Source organism: Rhinoraja longicauda, chromosome 5, assembly GCF_053455715.1.
Source record: "Rhinoraja longicauda isolate Sanriku21f chromosome 5, sRhiLon1.1, whole genome shotgun sequence".
NCBI lineage: Eukaryota > Metazoa > Chordata > Chondrichthyes > Rajiformes > Arhynchobatidae > Rhinoraja > Rhinoraja longicauda.
The window spans coordinates 5,681,723-5,694,829 of NC_135957.1; the positions used below are offsets into that span (position 1 = coordinate 5,681,723).

The following is a 13,107-nucleotide window of genomic DNA, read 5'->3' on the forward strand; positions in this document are numbered from 1 at the left end:
CTCTCAAGCTCTGTCAGGTTGGATGGGGAGCGTCGATGCACAGCTATTTTCAGGTCCCTCCAGAGATGGTCGATCGGGTTTAAGTCCGGGCTCTGGCTGGATCACTCAAGGACGTACACAGACTTGTCACAAAGCCACTCCTGCGCTGTCTTGACTGTGTGCTTAGGGTCATTGTCCTGTTGGAAGGTGAACCTCCGCCCCAGTCTGAGGTCCAGAATGCTCTGGAGCAGGTTTTCATCAAGGATCTATCTGTACTGCTCCGTTCATCTTTCCCTCGATCCTCACTAGTCTCCCAGTTCCTGCTGCTGAAAAACATCCCCACAGCATGATGCTGCCACCACCATGCTTCACTGTAGGTATGGTATGGGCCAGGTGATGAGTCGTGATGCTTGGCATTCAGGCCAAAGAGTAAAATCTTGGTTTCATCAGACCAGTGAATCTTGTTTCTCATGGTCTGAGAGTCCTTTAGGTGACTTTTGGCAAACTCCAAAGCGGGCTGTCATGCACCTTTTACTGAGGAGTGGCTTCCGTCTGGCCACTCCAATCATAAAGGCCTGATTGGTGGAGTGCTGCAGATATAGTTGTCCGTCTGGAAAGTTCTCGAGAGGATCTCCGAGAAAGAGCACGAGACAGAAGGAATGAAGAGACGCAACAAGTGAGAACTGAACGTCGAGAGGATCTCCAGGAAAGAGCGCAAAGCAGAAGGGATGAAGAGACGGCAGGTGAAGAAACTAGACGGCTGTCTGAACAGCGGTCCAGAGACAGAGATACAACAAGACGAAATGCACAACTCGCAAGGAGAAATCATTCTGCCGATGTTGGGGACATGACGAAGATTTGCCCTCAGTGTCGAGCGTACCGTTTCTCTGGAGAAACCGCAAACATTTGCTGCATGAAGGGCAAGGTCAACATTGCTCCTCTACGGCCACTGCCTGATGAACTGATGAGATTGTACACTATTGGCACACCGCAAGAAAACGAGTTCAGAAAGAATATTCAACAATACAACTGCCTCTTTCAAATGACATCATTCGGTGCCAAGGAAGTGCTGCCACCAAGGCCTGGATGGAGTCCCTCAGTCATCATTCAAGGGCAGATTCATCATTACCTTAGTCCGTTGATGCCTGACCTAGACCAGCCAAGTCAATTCTTGCAGGTCTATTTCATGGACCCCCAAGATAGCATTCAATTGCGAATGGGTACATTGCAAGATGCTGGCATTCAAAGGGAAATTGTTGAGATTCTTGAAAAATTGATAAGATTAAATAACCTTACATTAATTCACTTAACATTGCCAAGGATAGAATTAGAGATTTACCAGAGGCATCAATCGTCATTGATCCAGATCGTCAGCCAGCCTGTGAACATGAAAGGCAAATTAACACACAAATTGCCAACGAAGTTGCTGTCATAATACCAAACAATGATGAACCCGAGAGAACATCACAGCACATTGTCTTGAAAGAAAGAGGACACCTGCAAATCATTTCAGAGTCTCATAGGTCGTATGACAGTCTTCAATACGCCCTTTTCTTTCTGCTTGGAGATGGATGGCATCACCAACTTGAAATGAGTGTCAGCAAGAAATTGACAGCAATGCGATATTATGCCTAGAGGATCATGAATCGTGATAATGAATTTAACCAACTTTTGAGAGGACGACTCTTTCAACAATATGTCGTTGACGGCAGCTAAGATTGAAAGTGATAGGCTCAATTATATTCGCGTAAATCAACCATCGTTGAGATCAACAACTTACAGAGGCCTGACGGATGCATTAAATGATAATGATGATTTGGATAACATTGGAAAGCGCATAATCCTCTCCTCAACATTTGTCGATGGACCGAGATACATGATGGAACGATGCCAGGATGCCATGATGTATGTTCGGAAGTATGGCAATGCTTTGTTTTTCATTACGATGACTGGCAATCCGAAGTGGAGCAAGCACCGATGGTGCCTTTCTGAATCAGCAGCCGTGTGATAGACCAGACTTAGACAATAGACAATAGGTGCAGAAGGAGGCCATTCAGCCCTTCGAGCCAGCACCGCCATTCAATGTGATCATGGCTGATCATTCTCAATGAGTACCCCGTTCCTGCCTTCTCCCCATACCCCGTGACTCAGCTATCCTTAAGAGCTCTATCTAGCTCTCTCTTGAATGCATTCAGAGAATTGTCCTCCACTGCCTTCTGAGGCAGAGAATTCCACAGATTCACAACTCTCTGACTGAAAAAGTTTTTCCTCATCTCAGTTCTAAATGGCCTACCCCTTATTCTTAAACTGTGGCCCCTGGTTCTGGACTCCTCCTACATTGGGAACATGTTTCCTGCCTCTAACGTGTCCAACCCCTTAATAATCTTATACGTTTCAATAAGATCCCCTCTCATCCTTCTAAATTTCAGTGTATACAAGCCTAGTCGTTCCAGTCTTTCAGCATATGACAGTCCCGCCATACCGGGAATTAACCTAGTAAACCTACGCTGCACGCCCTCAATAGCAAGAATATCCTTCCTCAAATTTGGAGACCAAAACTGCACACAGTACTCCAGGTGCGGTCTCACTAGGGCCCTGTAAAACTGCAGAAGGACCTCTTTGCTCCTATACTCAACTCCCCTTGTTATGAAGGCCAACATTCCATTGGCTTTCTTCACTGCGTGCTGTACCTGCATGCTTCCTTTCAGTGACTGATGCACTAGGACACTCAGATCTCATTGTATGTCCCCTTTTCCTAACTTGACACCATTCAGATAATACTCTGCTTTCCTATTCTTACCACCAAAGTGGATAACCTCGCACTTATCCACATTAAACTGCATCTGCCATACATCAGCCCACTCACACAACCTGTCCAAGTCACCCTGCAACCTCATAGCATCTTCCTCACAGTTCACACTACCACCCAGCTTTGTATCATTTGCAAATTTCCTAATGGTACTTTTAATCCCTTCATCCAAGTCATTAATGTATATTGTAAATAGCTGCGGTCCCAGCACCGAGCCTTGCGGTACCCCACTAGTTACTGCCTGCCATTCTGAAAGGGACCCATTTATCCCCACTCTTTGGTTTCTGTCTATCTTTGTCTTGATTGCAAGGGTCTTGATTTTCTGTCTTGATTGCATGGGTCTTCGATCTGAAAAGAAAGCACTTCATCAAGTGCCTTACTGAACCAGATGGCCTCTTTGGAAACTGTATAGCTTATGTTTTGACTGTGGAATATCAGAAGAGAGGACTGCCTCATTTGCACTGTCTGTTGTGACTTGACAAAGCGAATAAGCCACGAAGAAAGAGATGTTGACAGATTTGTGCAAGCTGAAAAACCAGACACGCAAGTAGATCCCGAGATGCATGGATTGGTACTGAAGCACATGATTCATGGGCCGTGCTGCACCCACACCTCTCAATGTTGGAAGAATGGAAGATGCAGTAAGAGATTCCTGAAGCCATTTATCGAGAGCACAAGGTGTGGAGATGATTCATATCCTATGTACAGGAGAAGATCTCCGGATATGGGAGAATTTCAGGGACATCAAGAAGGACGCCAGCATCGACCTATTACTTCTGAATGGGTGGTGCCCTATAATGTTCAACTCTTGAAGTTGTTCCAATGTCACATCAACGTTGCGATATGCTCCTCTGTAAAGTCGGTCAAATATGCCATCAAGTACACCTTGAAGGGGAGTGATGAAGCAGTTTTTGGAGTTAACAGGGATGACGAGATTATACAATACTTGACTGGCAGATACATTGGTCCATCAGAAGCAGTGGGATCAATCCTTGGATCTCCAACTCAGGAGAGACACCCTCCTATCATTCAACTCCGGGTACATCTACCACAAGAACAACGAGTCGTTATCACATTCGATGCCTTTCAGCGGGTGAGAAATGATGATTTCACGAGAACGACTTTAACTGCATTTATGGAATTGTGTTCTCAAGATCAATTTTCAAGGACTGTGTATTACGCTGATGTACCCTGATTTTGCACATGGAACAATAGGAAATGGCAAAGAAGGAAGGTTGGAAAGATAGTGGAGGATTTTCCAGGGGTTTTTTAAGTCAATGTTCGAGGATGGGTGTATACAGTTTCTCCAAGATGTGGTGATCTGTACTACTTGAGACTGCTTCTCCATCATGTAAAAGAGCTAATATCCTTCGATTCATTAAGGACACATGATGGACATATTCTTCCTTCCTTCAAAGACGTCTGCAGAGAAAAAGGTTTGTTGCAAATGATGACCATTGGCGACAGACGATGGAAGATGCTGAGAGGACAAAACTCCCTGGTGCAATAAGTGATTTGTTTGTTGTTTTGCAGATGAACGATGAGGTCAACAATCCTCGATGGGATCAAAATATCATGATTGATGAGAGGCATCATCATGATCAAGCTCTGTTGTATATTCAAGACAAGCTTGCGAATTACAAGACCCTGGGATACTTTCATTTGCCAGAACCAAGAAATGGAAGGATGAACATTGTTGACCATCCAGAATTGCTGCATGAGTTGCAGTATAGTATGCCTGAACAACAGCAGTTTGTTGCAGAGAAGGAGCCGATGCTGAATGCTGAGCAAAGAGTCGTGTATGACCATGTGTGCGACTGCTTGGATAGAAATGTTGTTTCAATGATTTTCATTGATTCGCCAGCAGGAACGGGAGACATTTCTCACAAATTTGATCCTCTCCAAAGTTAGAGGCAAAGGTGATGTTGCGTTTGCTGTAGCATCCTCTGAGATAGCAGCTACATTGATGCCTGGTGGAAGAACTGCACATTCTCGATTCAAGATACCCATTGAAGTGACCGAGAATACAATGTGTAACATTGAGAAGAACTCCTACACGGCACAATTGATCAGGCAAGTGAGACTGATTGTTTGGGATGAGTATCCGATGATTAGAAGGGAGAGCTTCGAAGCCGTGGACAGAACTCTTCGAGATATATGCACCAAGGATGAACCTTTTGGCCGTATTATTACAGTTTGGTGTGGTGATTTTCGACAACTCCTTCCTGTTGTGAAAAGGGGAAATTATGCTGATATTGAAAATTCATGCATCAAGAAATCCTACTTGTGGAGAACTTTCACCAAGTTTAAATTGAATAGGAACATGCGATTGAGAGATGGAGAAGACGACTATTCTCAATTTTTGCTGAATGTTGGAGAAGACAGGATTTCGAAAAATGAAGACGATGAGATTAAAATCCCAGAAGACATGGTTCTATCAGCAAGATCACTGGAGTATTGCATTGATTTTATTTAACCCACCTTCGACAATCCTGCCGAATTATTCTCCAACAATTGTATCTTGGTTCCGCTCAACGATATGATGAGGAGCATCAATTCTAGATGTATCAGATGCTTCCCTGGAATCATGAAGAAATACTTTTCTTTCAATGCTGTGACTGAGGGAACTAATGCTACTCACTTCCCAACAGAATTCCTCGATTCAGTAGAGATCTCTGGATTACCACCACACAAATTGGAGTTGAAAAAAGGATCTCCGATCATTTTTGTGAGAAATTTGGCACTACCAAGGCCATGCAACGGAACAAGGATGATTGAGGAACAGCTACATAATAATCTGATCATTGCAAAAATCAACATTGGAGCCTTCAAAAATAACATTGTAATGATTCCTATGATACCGCTTACTTTGACAGAAGGCGAAGACATTCCCTTTCAGCGGAGACAATTCCCAATTCAGACATGTTTTCCTATGACAATCCACAGAGCACAAGGACAGACCATGGATAATGTGTTGATATACCACGAGAAACCGGTATTTCAGCATGGACAATTGTATGTGGCTCTTAGCCGAGGAAAGGCTAGGGAAAATGTCAACGTTTTCCTGAAGGATAGGAGGTCAACGAAGAATGTTGTCATTCGACGCATGCTTCGCTGAGCAATGACTCCCCACGTGGGACCTGGACCAATGAGGCGTCGAGCGGGAGGTCAGAGTATATCAATCGACCGCACGTGTGGAGGAGCGGCAGGAGCCAATCAGAATGTAATCGGCGCGGATCCGTTGGGTTCACATTGTAACATCACACATGGATGACGGGCACTGGAGATGGAAAAGGCCTTCTAATGTAAGTATTAGATTAACGGGCCCGAACGGCACAGGCACGGACCCGTTGGGTTCACATTGAGTCACCAACAGCAAAGAGACATCGACAGGCACTGAGGAGCAGAATAGAACAAGAGCAGCAACAATAAATAACTGAACGTGTCACGGATAAACAAGGAACAGCTTGGAGCTGCTTGGTCAAGGAAGGAACGATGCAAAGAGACATCGAAAGACAGTGAGGAGCAGAAGGGAACAAAAGGAGCAACAACAAATAACTGAATGTGGGAGGATCAATGAGAAAGAACGCAAAACAGAAAGTGACAGGTACAAAAAAATCTTTTTGTTTGAGGTTTATATTATTTCAAGAAAAGAAATTGCCATTTTCATCTAATGCTTTCGTGTTCATTAATAAGTAGGTTTTTATTTAGAATTTATAAATATCTACATCCAGATATTTCTATATTTTTTAGATCATGCCAAGAGGAGGGAGCAAACAAGTCGCAGCTTGGTCAAGGAAGGAACGACGCAAAGAGACATCGAAAGACAGTGAGGAGCAGAAGGGAAGAGGAGCAACAAGAAATTAATGCACGTGTCGATCATCGAGAAAGAACGCAAAACAGAAAGTGACAAGTACTAAAGAACCTTTTTGATTGAGGTTTATTTTATTTCAAGAAAAAACAAAAACATTTTGTTCTAATGCTTTCATGTTCATTAATAAGTAGGATTTAATTTAGTTAAATTTAATTTAATTTAATTAAATACATACATCCTGATAAATCTCTAACTTTTTTAGATCATGCCAAGAGGAGGGAGCAAACAAGTCGCAGCTTGGTCAAGGAAGGAACGACGCAAAGAGACCTTGAGAGGCAGTGAGTATCAGAAGGGAACAAGAGCAACAGCACATAACTCCAAGGTCCTATTTAGAACAATTACCTCTGTCATATGTCCCGCCCCCAGTACCAGCTTAGTTGGGTCCCCTGCTAAGTGCGAAGAATTCGCTAAATTTTTCACCAACAAAGTTGAGAATATTAGAATGAACATTTCCCCTCCCACCCGTGACCTAGCTGTCTCACTAGTCTGTTCATCTAAATTGGACTGCTTCCAACCCGTCACTCTATCCTCCCTTGCAAAGCTTATCTCCGCTATGAAACCTGCAACCTGCCCCCTTGATCCTGCCCCCACTGCCCTTCTGAAGGATGTCATTGCAATAGCTGGTCCCAGCATCCTCTCTATTATCAACAGTTCTCTGGCCACTGGCACTGTTCCAACCAGTTTCAAGCACGCGGTGGTCCAGCCCCTACTGAAAAAACCTAACCTAGACCCCACCTTGCCTAGCAACTACAGACCCATTTCCAAACTGCCATTCCTGTCAAAAGTCCTTGAAAAGGCAATCCTTAACCAATTAGTGCCCTACCTGCACCAAAACACCATCCTGGAAAGTTTCCAGTCAGGTTTCAGAGCCCACCACAGCACAGAGTCTGCCTTGTTGAAGGTACACAACGACCTGCTTCTCGCCATCGACACCGGCGACTGTGCAATCCTGCTCCTTCTCGACCTCAGCGCAGCATTCGATACAGTGGACCACACCATCCTTATTGACCATCTCCGGTACGCGGTTGGCATTGATGGCACTGCCCTGAGCTGGTTCGCTTCGTACCTCAAAGATAGGAGTTTCGCCATCAACATAGGCAGTTATTCCTCTGCTCCAGCTAGCCTCTCCTGCGGAGTTCCACAAGGCTCAATCCTAGGCCCCATTCTCTTTTCTCTATACATGCTCCCCCTTGGCCAAATCATTCAAAGGCACGGCATTTCTTTCCACTGCTATGCCGATGACACTCAGCTTTACCTCCCCCTGAAACCCAACAACCAGTCAAATTTAAACAGCCTCTCACACTGCCTTGAGGACATAAAATGTTGGATGGCACAGAACTTCCTCCAATTAAATGAGAGCAAGTCTGAGGTCATCCTATTCGGCCCCCCCGACTCCATCAAATTGATAACAGGCAGTCTTGGAAGCCTATCCTGCCTAGTCAAACCGCATGTCAAAAACCTCGGCATGATATTTGACTCTGCATTAAAATTTGATAAGCAAGTCAACGCTGTGGTAAAAGCCAGCTTCTTCCAACTTCGAACCATAGCTAAAATCAAACCTTTCCTCAAATTCGACGACACAGAAAAAATCATTCACGCTTTCATTTCCTCCCGCCTAGACTACTGCAACTCCCTATACACTGGGATCAGCCAATCTTCCCTGTCCCGCCTGCAACTGGTCCAAAACGCCGCAGCGAGACTCCTGACGGGTACCCGTAAAAGGGACCACATCACCCCGATTCTGGCCTCTCTCCACTGGCTCCCTTTACGGTACAGAATCAACTTCAAGCTCCTCCTATTCACGTATAAAGCCCTAAATGGACACTCCCCCCCCTACATCAAAAATCTTCTAACCCCCCTCTCTAACTCCAGGTCCCTCAGATCGGCCGACTTGGGGCTATTCACTATCCCACGGTCTAGGCTTAAACTCAGGGGTGACCGCGCTTTTGCGGTTGCAGCTCCTAGACTGTGGAACAGCATCCCTCTCCCGATCAGAACTGCCCCCTCCATCGACTCCTTTAAGTCCAGGCTCAAAACATATTTCTACTCCCTAGCGTTTGAGGCTCATTGAGGAGGCGCTGTGAACTGTTTGCGTGCTACTGTATGTTTTCATTTTTTTTTCTATTGGAACCTAATTCAAATGTACAGCACTTTGGTCAACGTGGGTTGTTTTTAAATGTGCTATACAAATAAAATTGACTTGACTTGACTTGACATAACTGAACGTGTGAGGGGATCGCCAGTTGGCATGGGCTCAGTGGGCCAAAGGGCCTGTTTCCATGATGTATCTCTAAACTAAACTAGCATTCTCCTCCATCTGTGGAACTTGTCCTCACCATCAACAAATTTTCTTTTGATTCCTCTCATTTTCTCCAAGTTAAAGGTGTAGCCATAGACACTGGCATGGGTTCCACCCTACTTTTTTATCTAACAGTCATTGTTTCACGTGTACACTGGCACCATTCCAACTCCTGCTCCACTGCATTCATGACTACATGGAAGAGCTTCCTCCTGCATCTGTGCTGTGCAGAACTTGTTGATTTCATTAGCTTCACTACTAACTTTCACCCTGCCCTCAAATTCACCAGGACTATATCTGACACCTCTTTCTTGACCTCTCTATCTTCATCACAGGGGACAGACTATCGAATGATGTCTACTACCAAACGTAAAAAAATGCCATTTATCTGGACTACACTTTCTCTCATCCTGTCTCTTGCAAAGATGCAATTCACAACTTTCAATTCCTCCATCTCCACTGCATCTGCTCCCAAGAGGAGATTGTGTAGGAAGGAACTGCAGATGTTGGTTTAAACCGAAGATAGACACAAAATGCTGGAGTAACTCAGCGGGACAGGCAGCATCTCTGAATAGAAGGAATGGGTGAGGTTTCAGGTCGTGACCCTTCTTCAAACTGAGAGTCAAGGGAGAGGGAGACACAGAGGTAAGGAAGCGTAAGGTATGGAAATGAGACATCTAAGGGGATGGAAGATCAACAAAAATGTAGAATAGATCATTGTTAGCTAGGAGAAGGTGAAAACAAAGTAAAAGGAGATCAAATGTAATCAGGGACAGTCAGACTGGTCAGAGAACTGGCAAGGGGAGGGATGGAGAGAGAGGGAAAGAAAGGGTTACTTGAAGTTAGAGAAGTCAATACCGCTGAGGTGTAAGTTGCCCAAGCGAAATATGAAGTGCTGTTTGTTCCAATTATCACTGGGCCTCACTCTGAAAATGGAGGAGGCCCAGGACAGAAAGGTCAGGGTGGGAATGGGAGGGGGAGTTAAACTGTTCAGTAACTGGAGATCAGGTAGGTTTAGGCAGACTGACCGGAGGTGTTCAGCAGAACGATCGCCGAGCCTGCGCTCGGTCTCACCAATATAAAGGAGTCCCCACCTGGAACAGCAGATACAGTAGATGAGTTTGGAGGAGGTGCAAGTGAACCTCTGAAAAACCTGTCGGGGTCATTGGACGGAGTCGAGGGAGGAGGTATAGGGACAGGTGTTGCATCTCATGCGGTTGCAGAGGAAAGTACCTGGGGATGGGGTAGTTTGGGTGGAAAGGGACTAGTTAACCAGGGAGTTGCGGAGGGCACGGTCTCTGCAGAAAGCGGAAAGTGGTGGAGATGGAAAGGTGTGGCTAGTGGTGAGATCCCATTGGAGGTGGCAAAAAAAGGTGGAGGATTATGTGCTGTATGCAATGGCTGATGGGGTGAAAGGAAAGGACTAGGGGAACTCTGTTCCTATTGCGACTGGGAGGAGGGGGAGCAAGAGCGAAACTGCGGGATGTAGTGGTGACTCTAGTGAGGGCCTCAGCTGTGATGGAAGAGGGGACCCCCGTTCCCTAAAGAATGAGGACATCTCGGATGTCCTGGTATGGAACACCTCATGGTGGGCACAGATGTGGCATAGACGGCGGAATTCGGGGTTGGGGATAGAGTGTTTGCAGGAGGCAGGGTGGGAAGAAGGTTAGTCTAGATCGCTGTGGGAATCAGTAGGTTTATAATAGATGTCAGTCGATAGTCTATCTCCTGTGATGGAGACAGTGAGATTAAGAAACGGTAGGGTGATGTTGGAGATGGTCCAAGTGAATTCGAGTCAAGTTCAATTCTTTTGTGCATTTTGGATCAGGCTGCAATAAGATCAGAAGCTGAGCGACTTTCGCCAAACCCAAATGGAGCTTGCATTGCTCAGTTGTTGCTGAGTAAGTGCTGCCTGATTTCACGCAATACAATCATGCAGCAGATACACTTTTATCTTAACCAAAAAATACAATTATGCTTCATATGTCTAGTATATAATTTCAAACAAATTCACAGAAGAAGAATTAAGAAAATTCTAATTAGATTAGAAAAGATTTCAATGTGTAGAAATATACCTCTGTTAATTTTGTTGATAATTAAATATGTTACTGGATGAATGTTGTAGATTCAACTTGCAATTTTCCTTTTGTTTTCTATTCAGCCACTGGGTGGAGCAATACTCAAAGAATTTCACAGGCTAATGGTTAATTACGACTTGCTTAAATTCAAGTAATTATCAAAAGAATGTAAATTATTATTATCTTCCACACTCCTTATGAAGGATTTTGTGCATCAGAAATTCTGGCTTCCTGACAGTTTTCTGTCCATACATGGAGGGAAAATCATGCATGTATAAATGCTTCTAATAGTTTTGGTGAACAAAAAGATGAGTCTATTTCATTTTCTGAATTCTTGGGCTGGATTTAATTTCATTTAGGTAAATGGAAAAGTGGTAAAGATGGCCTGAAAAGAGAGTGTTAGGATTGTGTGACTTGCCAAATTGTGATATGTCACATTCATCTGAATTAAATTGCATCTGCTAGTTCTCATCCCACTGATGACCCAGTTGATCAAGATCCTATTGTAATCTATATACTAAAACTATAATTTGTTTGTTTGTTTGTGATCGAACTTCAGCCAAAACGGTCCAAGGCAGTGCAACAATTTTGGCCCACCTTACCGTCGTCGCTTTCATGGTAGAAATGGGAGTTTTATTGAAATTGGTGTTATATTTTTTAAGTTATTCACATTTTATAGTTTTTAAAAACCAGCGCATGCGCAGTCGGGGCCGGTCCTCATGTAAGATGGCCGCCAGACCAGCGCCTACACTTACGTAAGATGGCCGCCGGGTGACTGCGCGTGCGCAGTTGAGGGGAGGGTCGTCATTTTCGTTCAGCTCCCACTTCCCGCCAGACGCCCGTTTGGTTTCGCGGTCCAAGTGGGGGAGCGTCACTGCCGCCACTCCCGCTCCAAACCCTGGGCGTCATAATCATTGCCGCCGCTCCGGAGCCCCCGCCATTACCGCTGCCTCCGCTCTGGAGCCCCCGCCATCACCGCTGCCGCCGCTCCAAACTACAGGCGTCTCCTTGACTGTTGGGCCCCGGAGCCCCGCTGATCCATCGCGCCACCGCTTCTTCTTCCCGCTCCAAACCACAGACGACTCCATCATGGCCGCCGCTCCCGCTCTAACCCCAGGCGTTTCCATCACTGCCGTCGCTGCTGAGCCTCGGAGCCCCCGCCCAGCCATCGCGCTGCCGCCGCCGCTCCCGCTCTAAACCACGGGCATTTCCTTCACTGCTGCGCCCCAGAGCCGCAGCTGAACCATCGTGCCGCCGCCGCCTCTGCTTCTTCTTCCCGCTCTAAACCCCGGGAGTCTCCGTCGCCGCTGAGTCCTGCAGCTCCCGCTCAGCTATCACCGCCGCCGCTGCTGCTGCCGCACTCAGCCGCCGCTCTCAGCCACCAGCGTCTCCTTCGCCACTGAGCCCCCGAGCCGCCGCCGAGCAGTTAAAGGTCAGACTAAGTAGACCAAGCGGATCCAATGGGCCCAAACCCCTCCCACATTCGTGTAGTATCCGATCCCCTCCCCTCTCTCCTCTCCCCCCCCTCTCCTCCCCTCTCCTCTCCCCCCTCTCCTCTCCCCCCTCCCCTCCTCTTCCCCCCTCATCTTCCCCCCTCCTCCTCCTCTCCCCTCCACCTCTCCTCTTTCCCCCCCCTCTCCTCTTTCCCCCCCCCTCTCCTCTTCCCCCTCCTCCTCCTCTTCCTCTCCCCCCTCCTCCTCTCCCCCCCTCTCCCCTCCATCCATCCCCATCCCCTCCCTAGGATAGATTTAAAATGTGAATAACTTAAAAAAATATAACACATATTTCAATGAAACTTCTTCAGATAAGACTGCAGGATGACGGTAAGGTGAGCCTAAAATTGTCACGCTATCGTGTACCGTTTTAGCTGGAGTTCAGGAACAAACAAACAAACAATAGTTTTTGTATTAAGATTTTATTTGCTGCTGAGCTGTTAAAGATAAACCCCCTTAAAAACTCCTCCAAACCTCCCCTACATTAACTGAAATTGAGTTAAGGTTGTTTTAAAGCACTCCATCCCCCCTCCACCCCCTTTATCCTCCCTCCCCTCACCTGATCAATACCTATT

At 46.0% G+C, this 13,107-nt stretch overlaps 2 pseudogenes; both read left to right on the forward strand.

The window, feature by feature from the left end:
* Window positions 1-1,675: 1,675 nt before the first annotated feature.
* Window positions 1,676-4,332, forward strand: LOC144593829 (uncharacterized; annotated as a pseudogene).
* A 190-nt stretch (window positions 4,333-4,522) lies between these two features.
* On the forward strand, window positions 4,523-5,264 carry LOC144593830 (ATP-dependent DNA helicase Pif1-like; annotated as a pseudogene).
* Window positions 5,265-13,107: the final 7,843 nt, after the last annotated feature.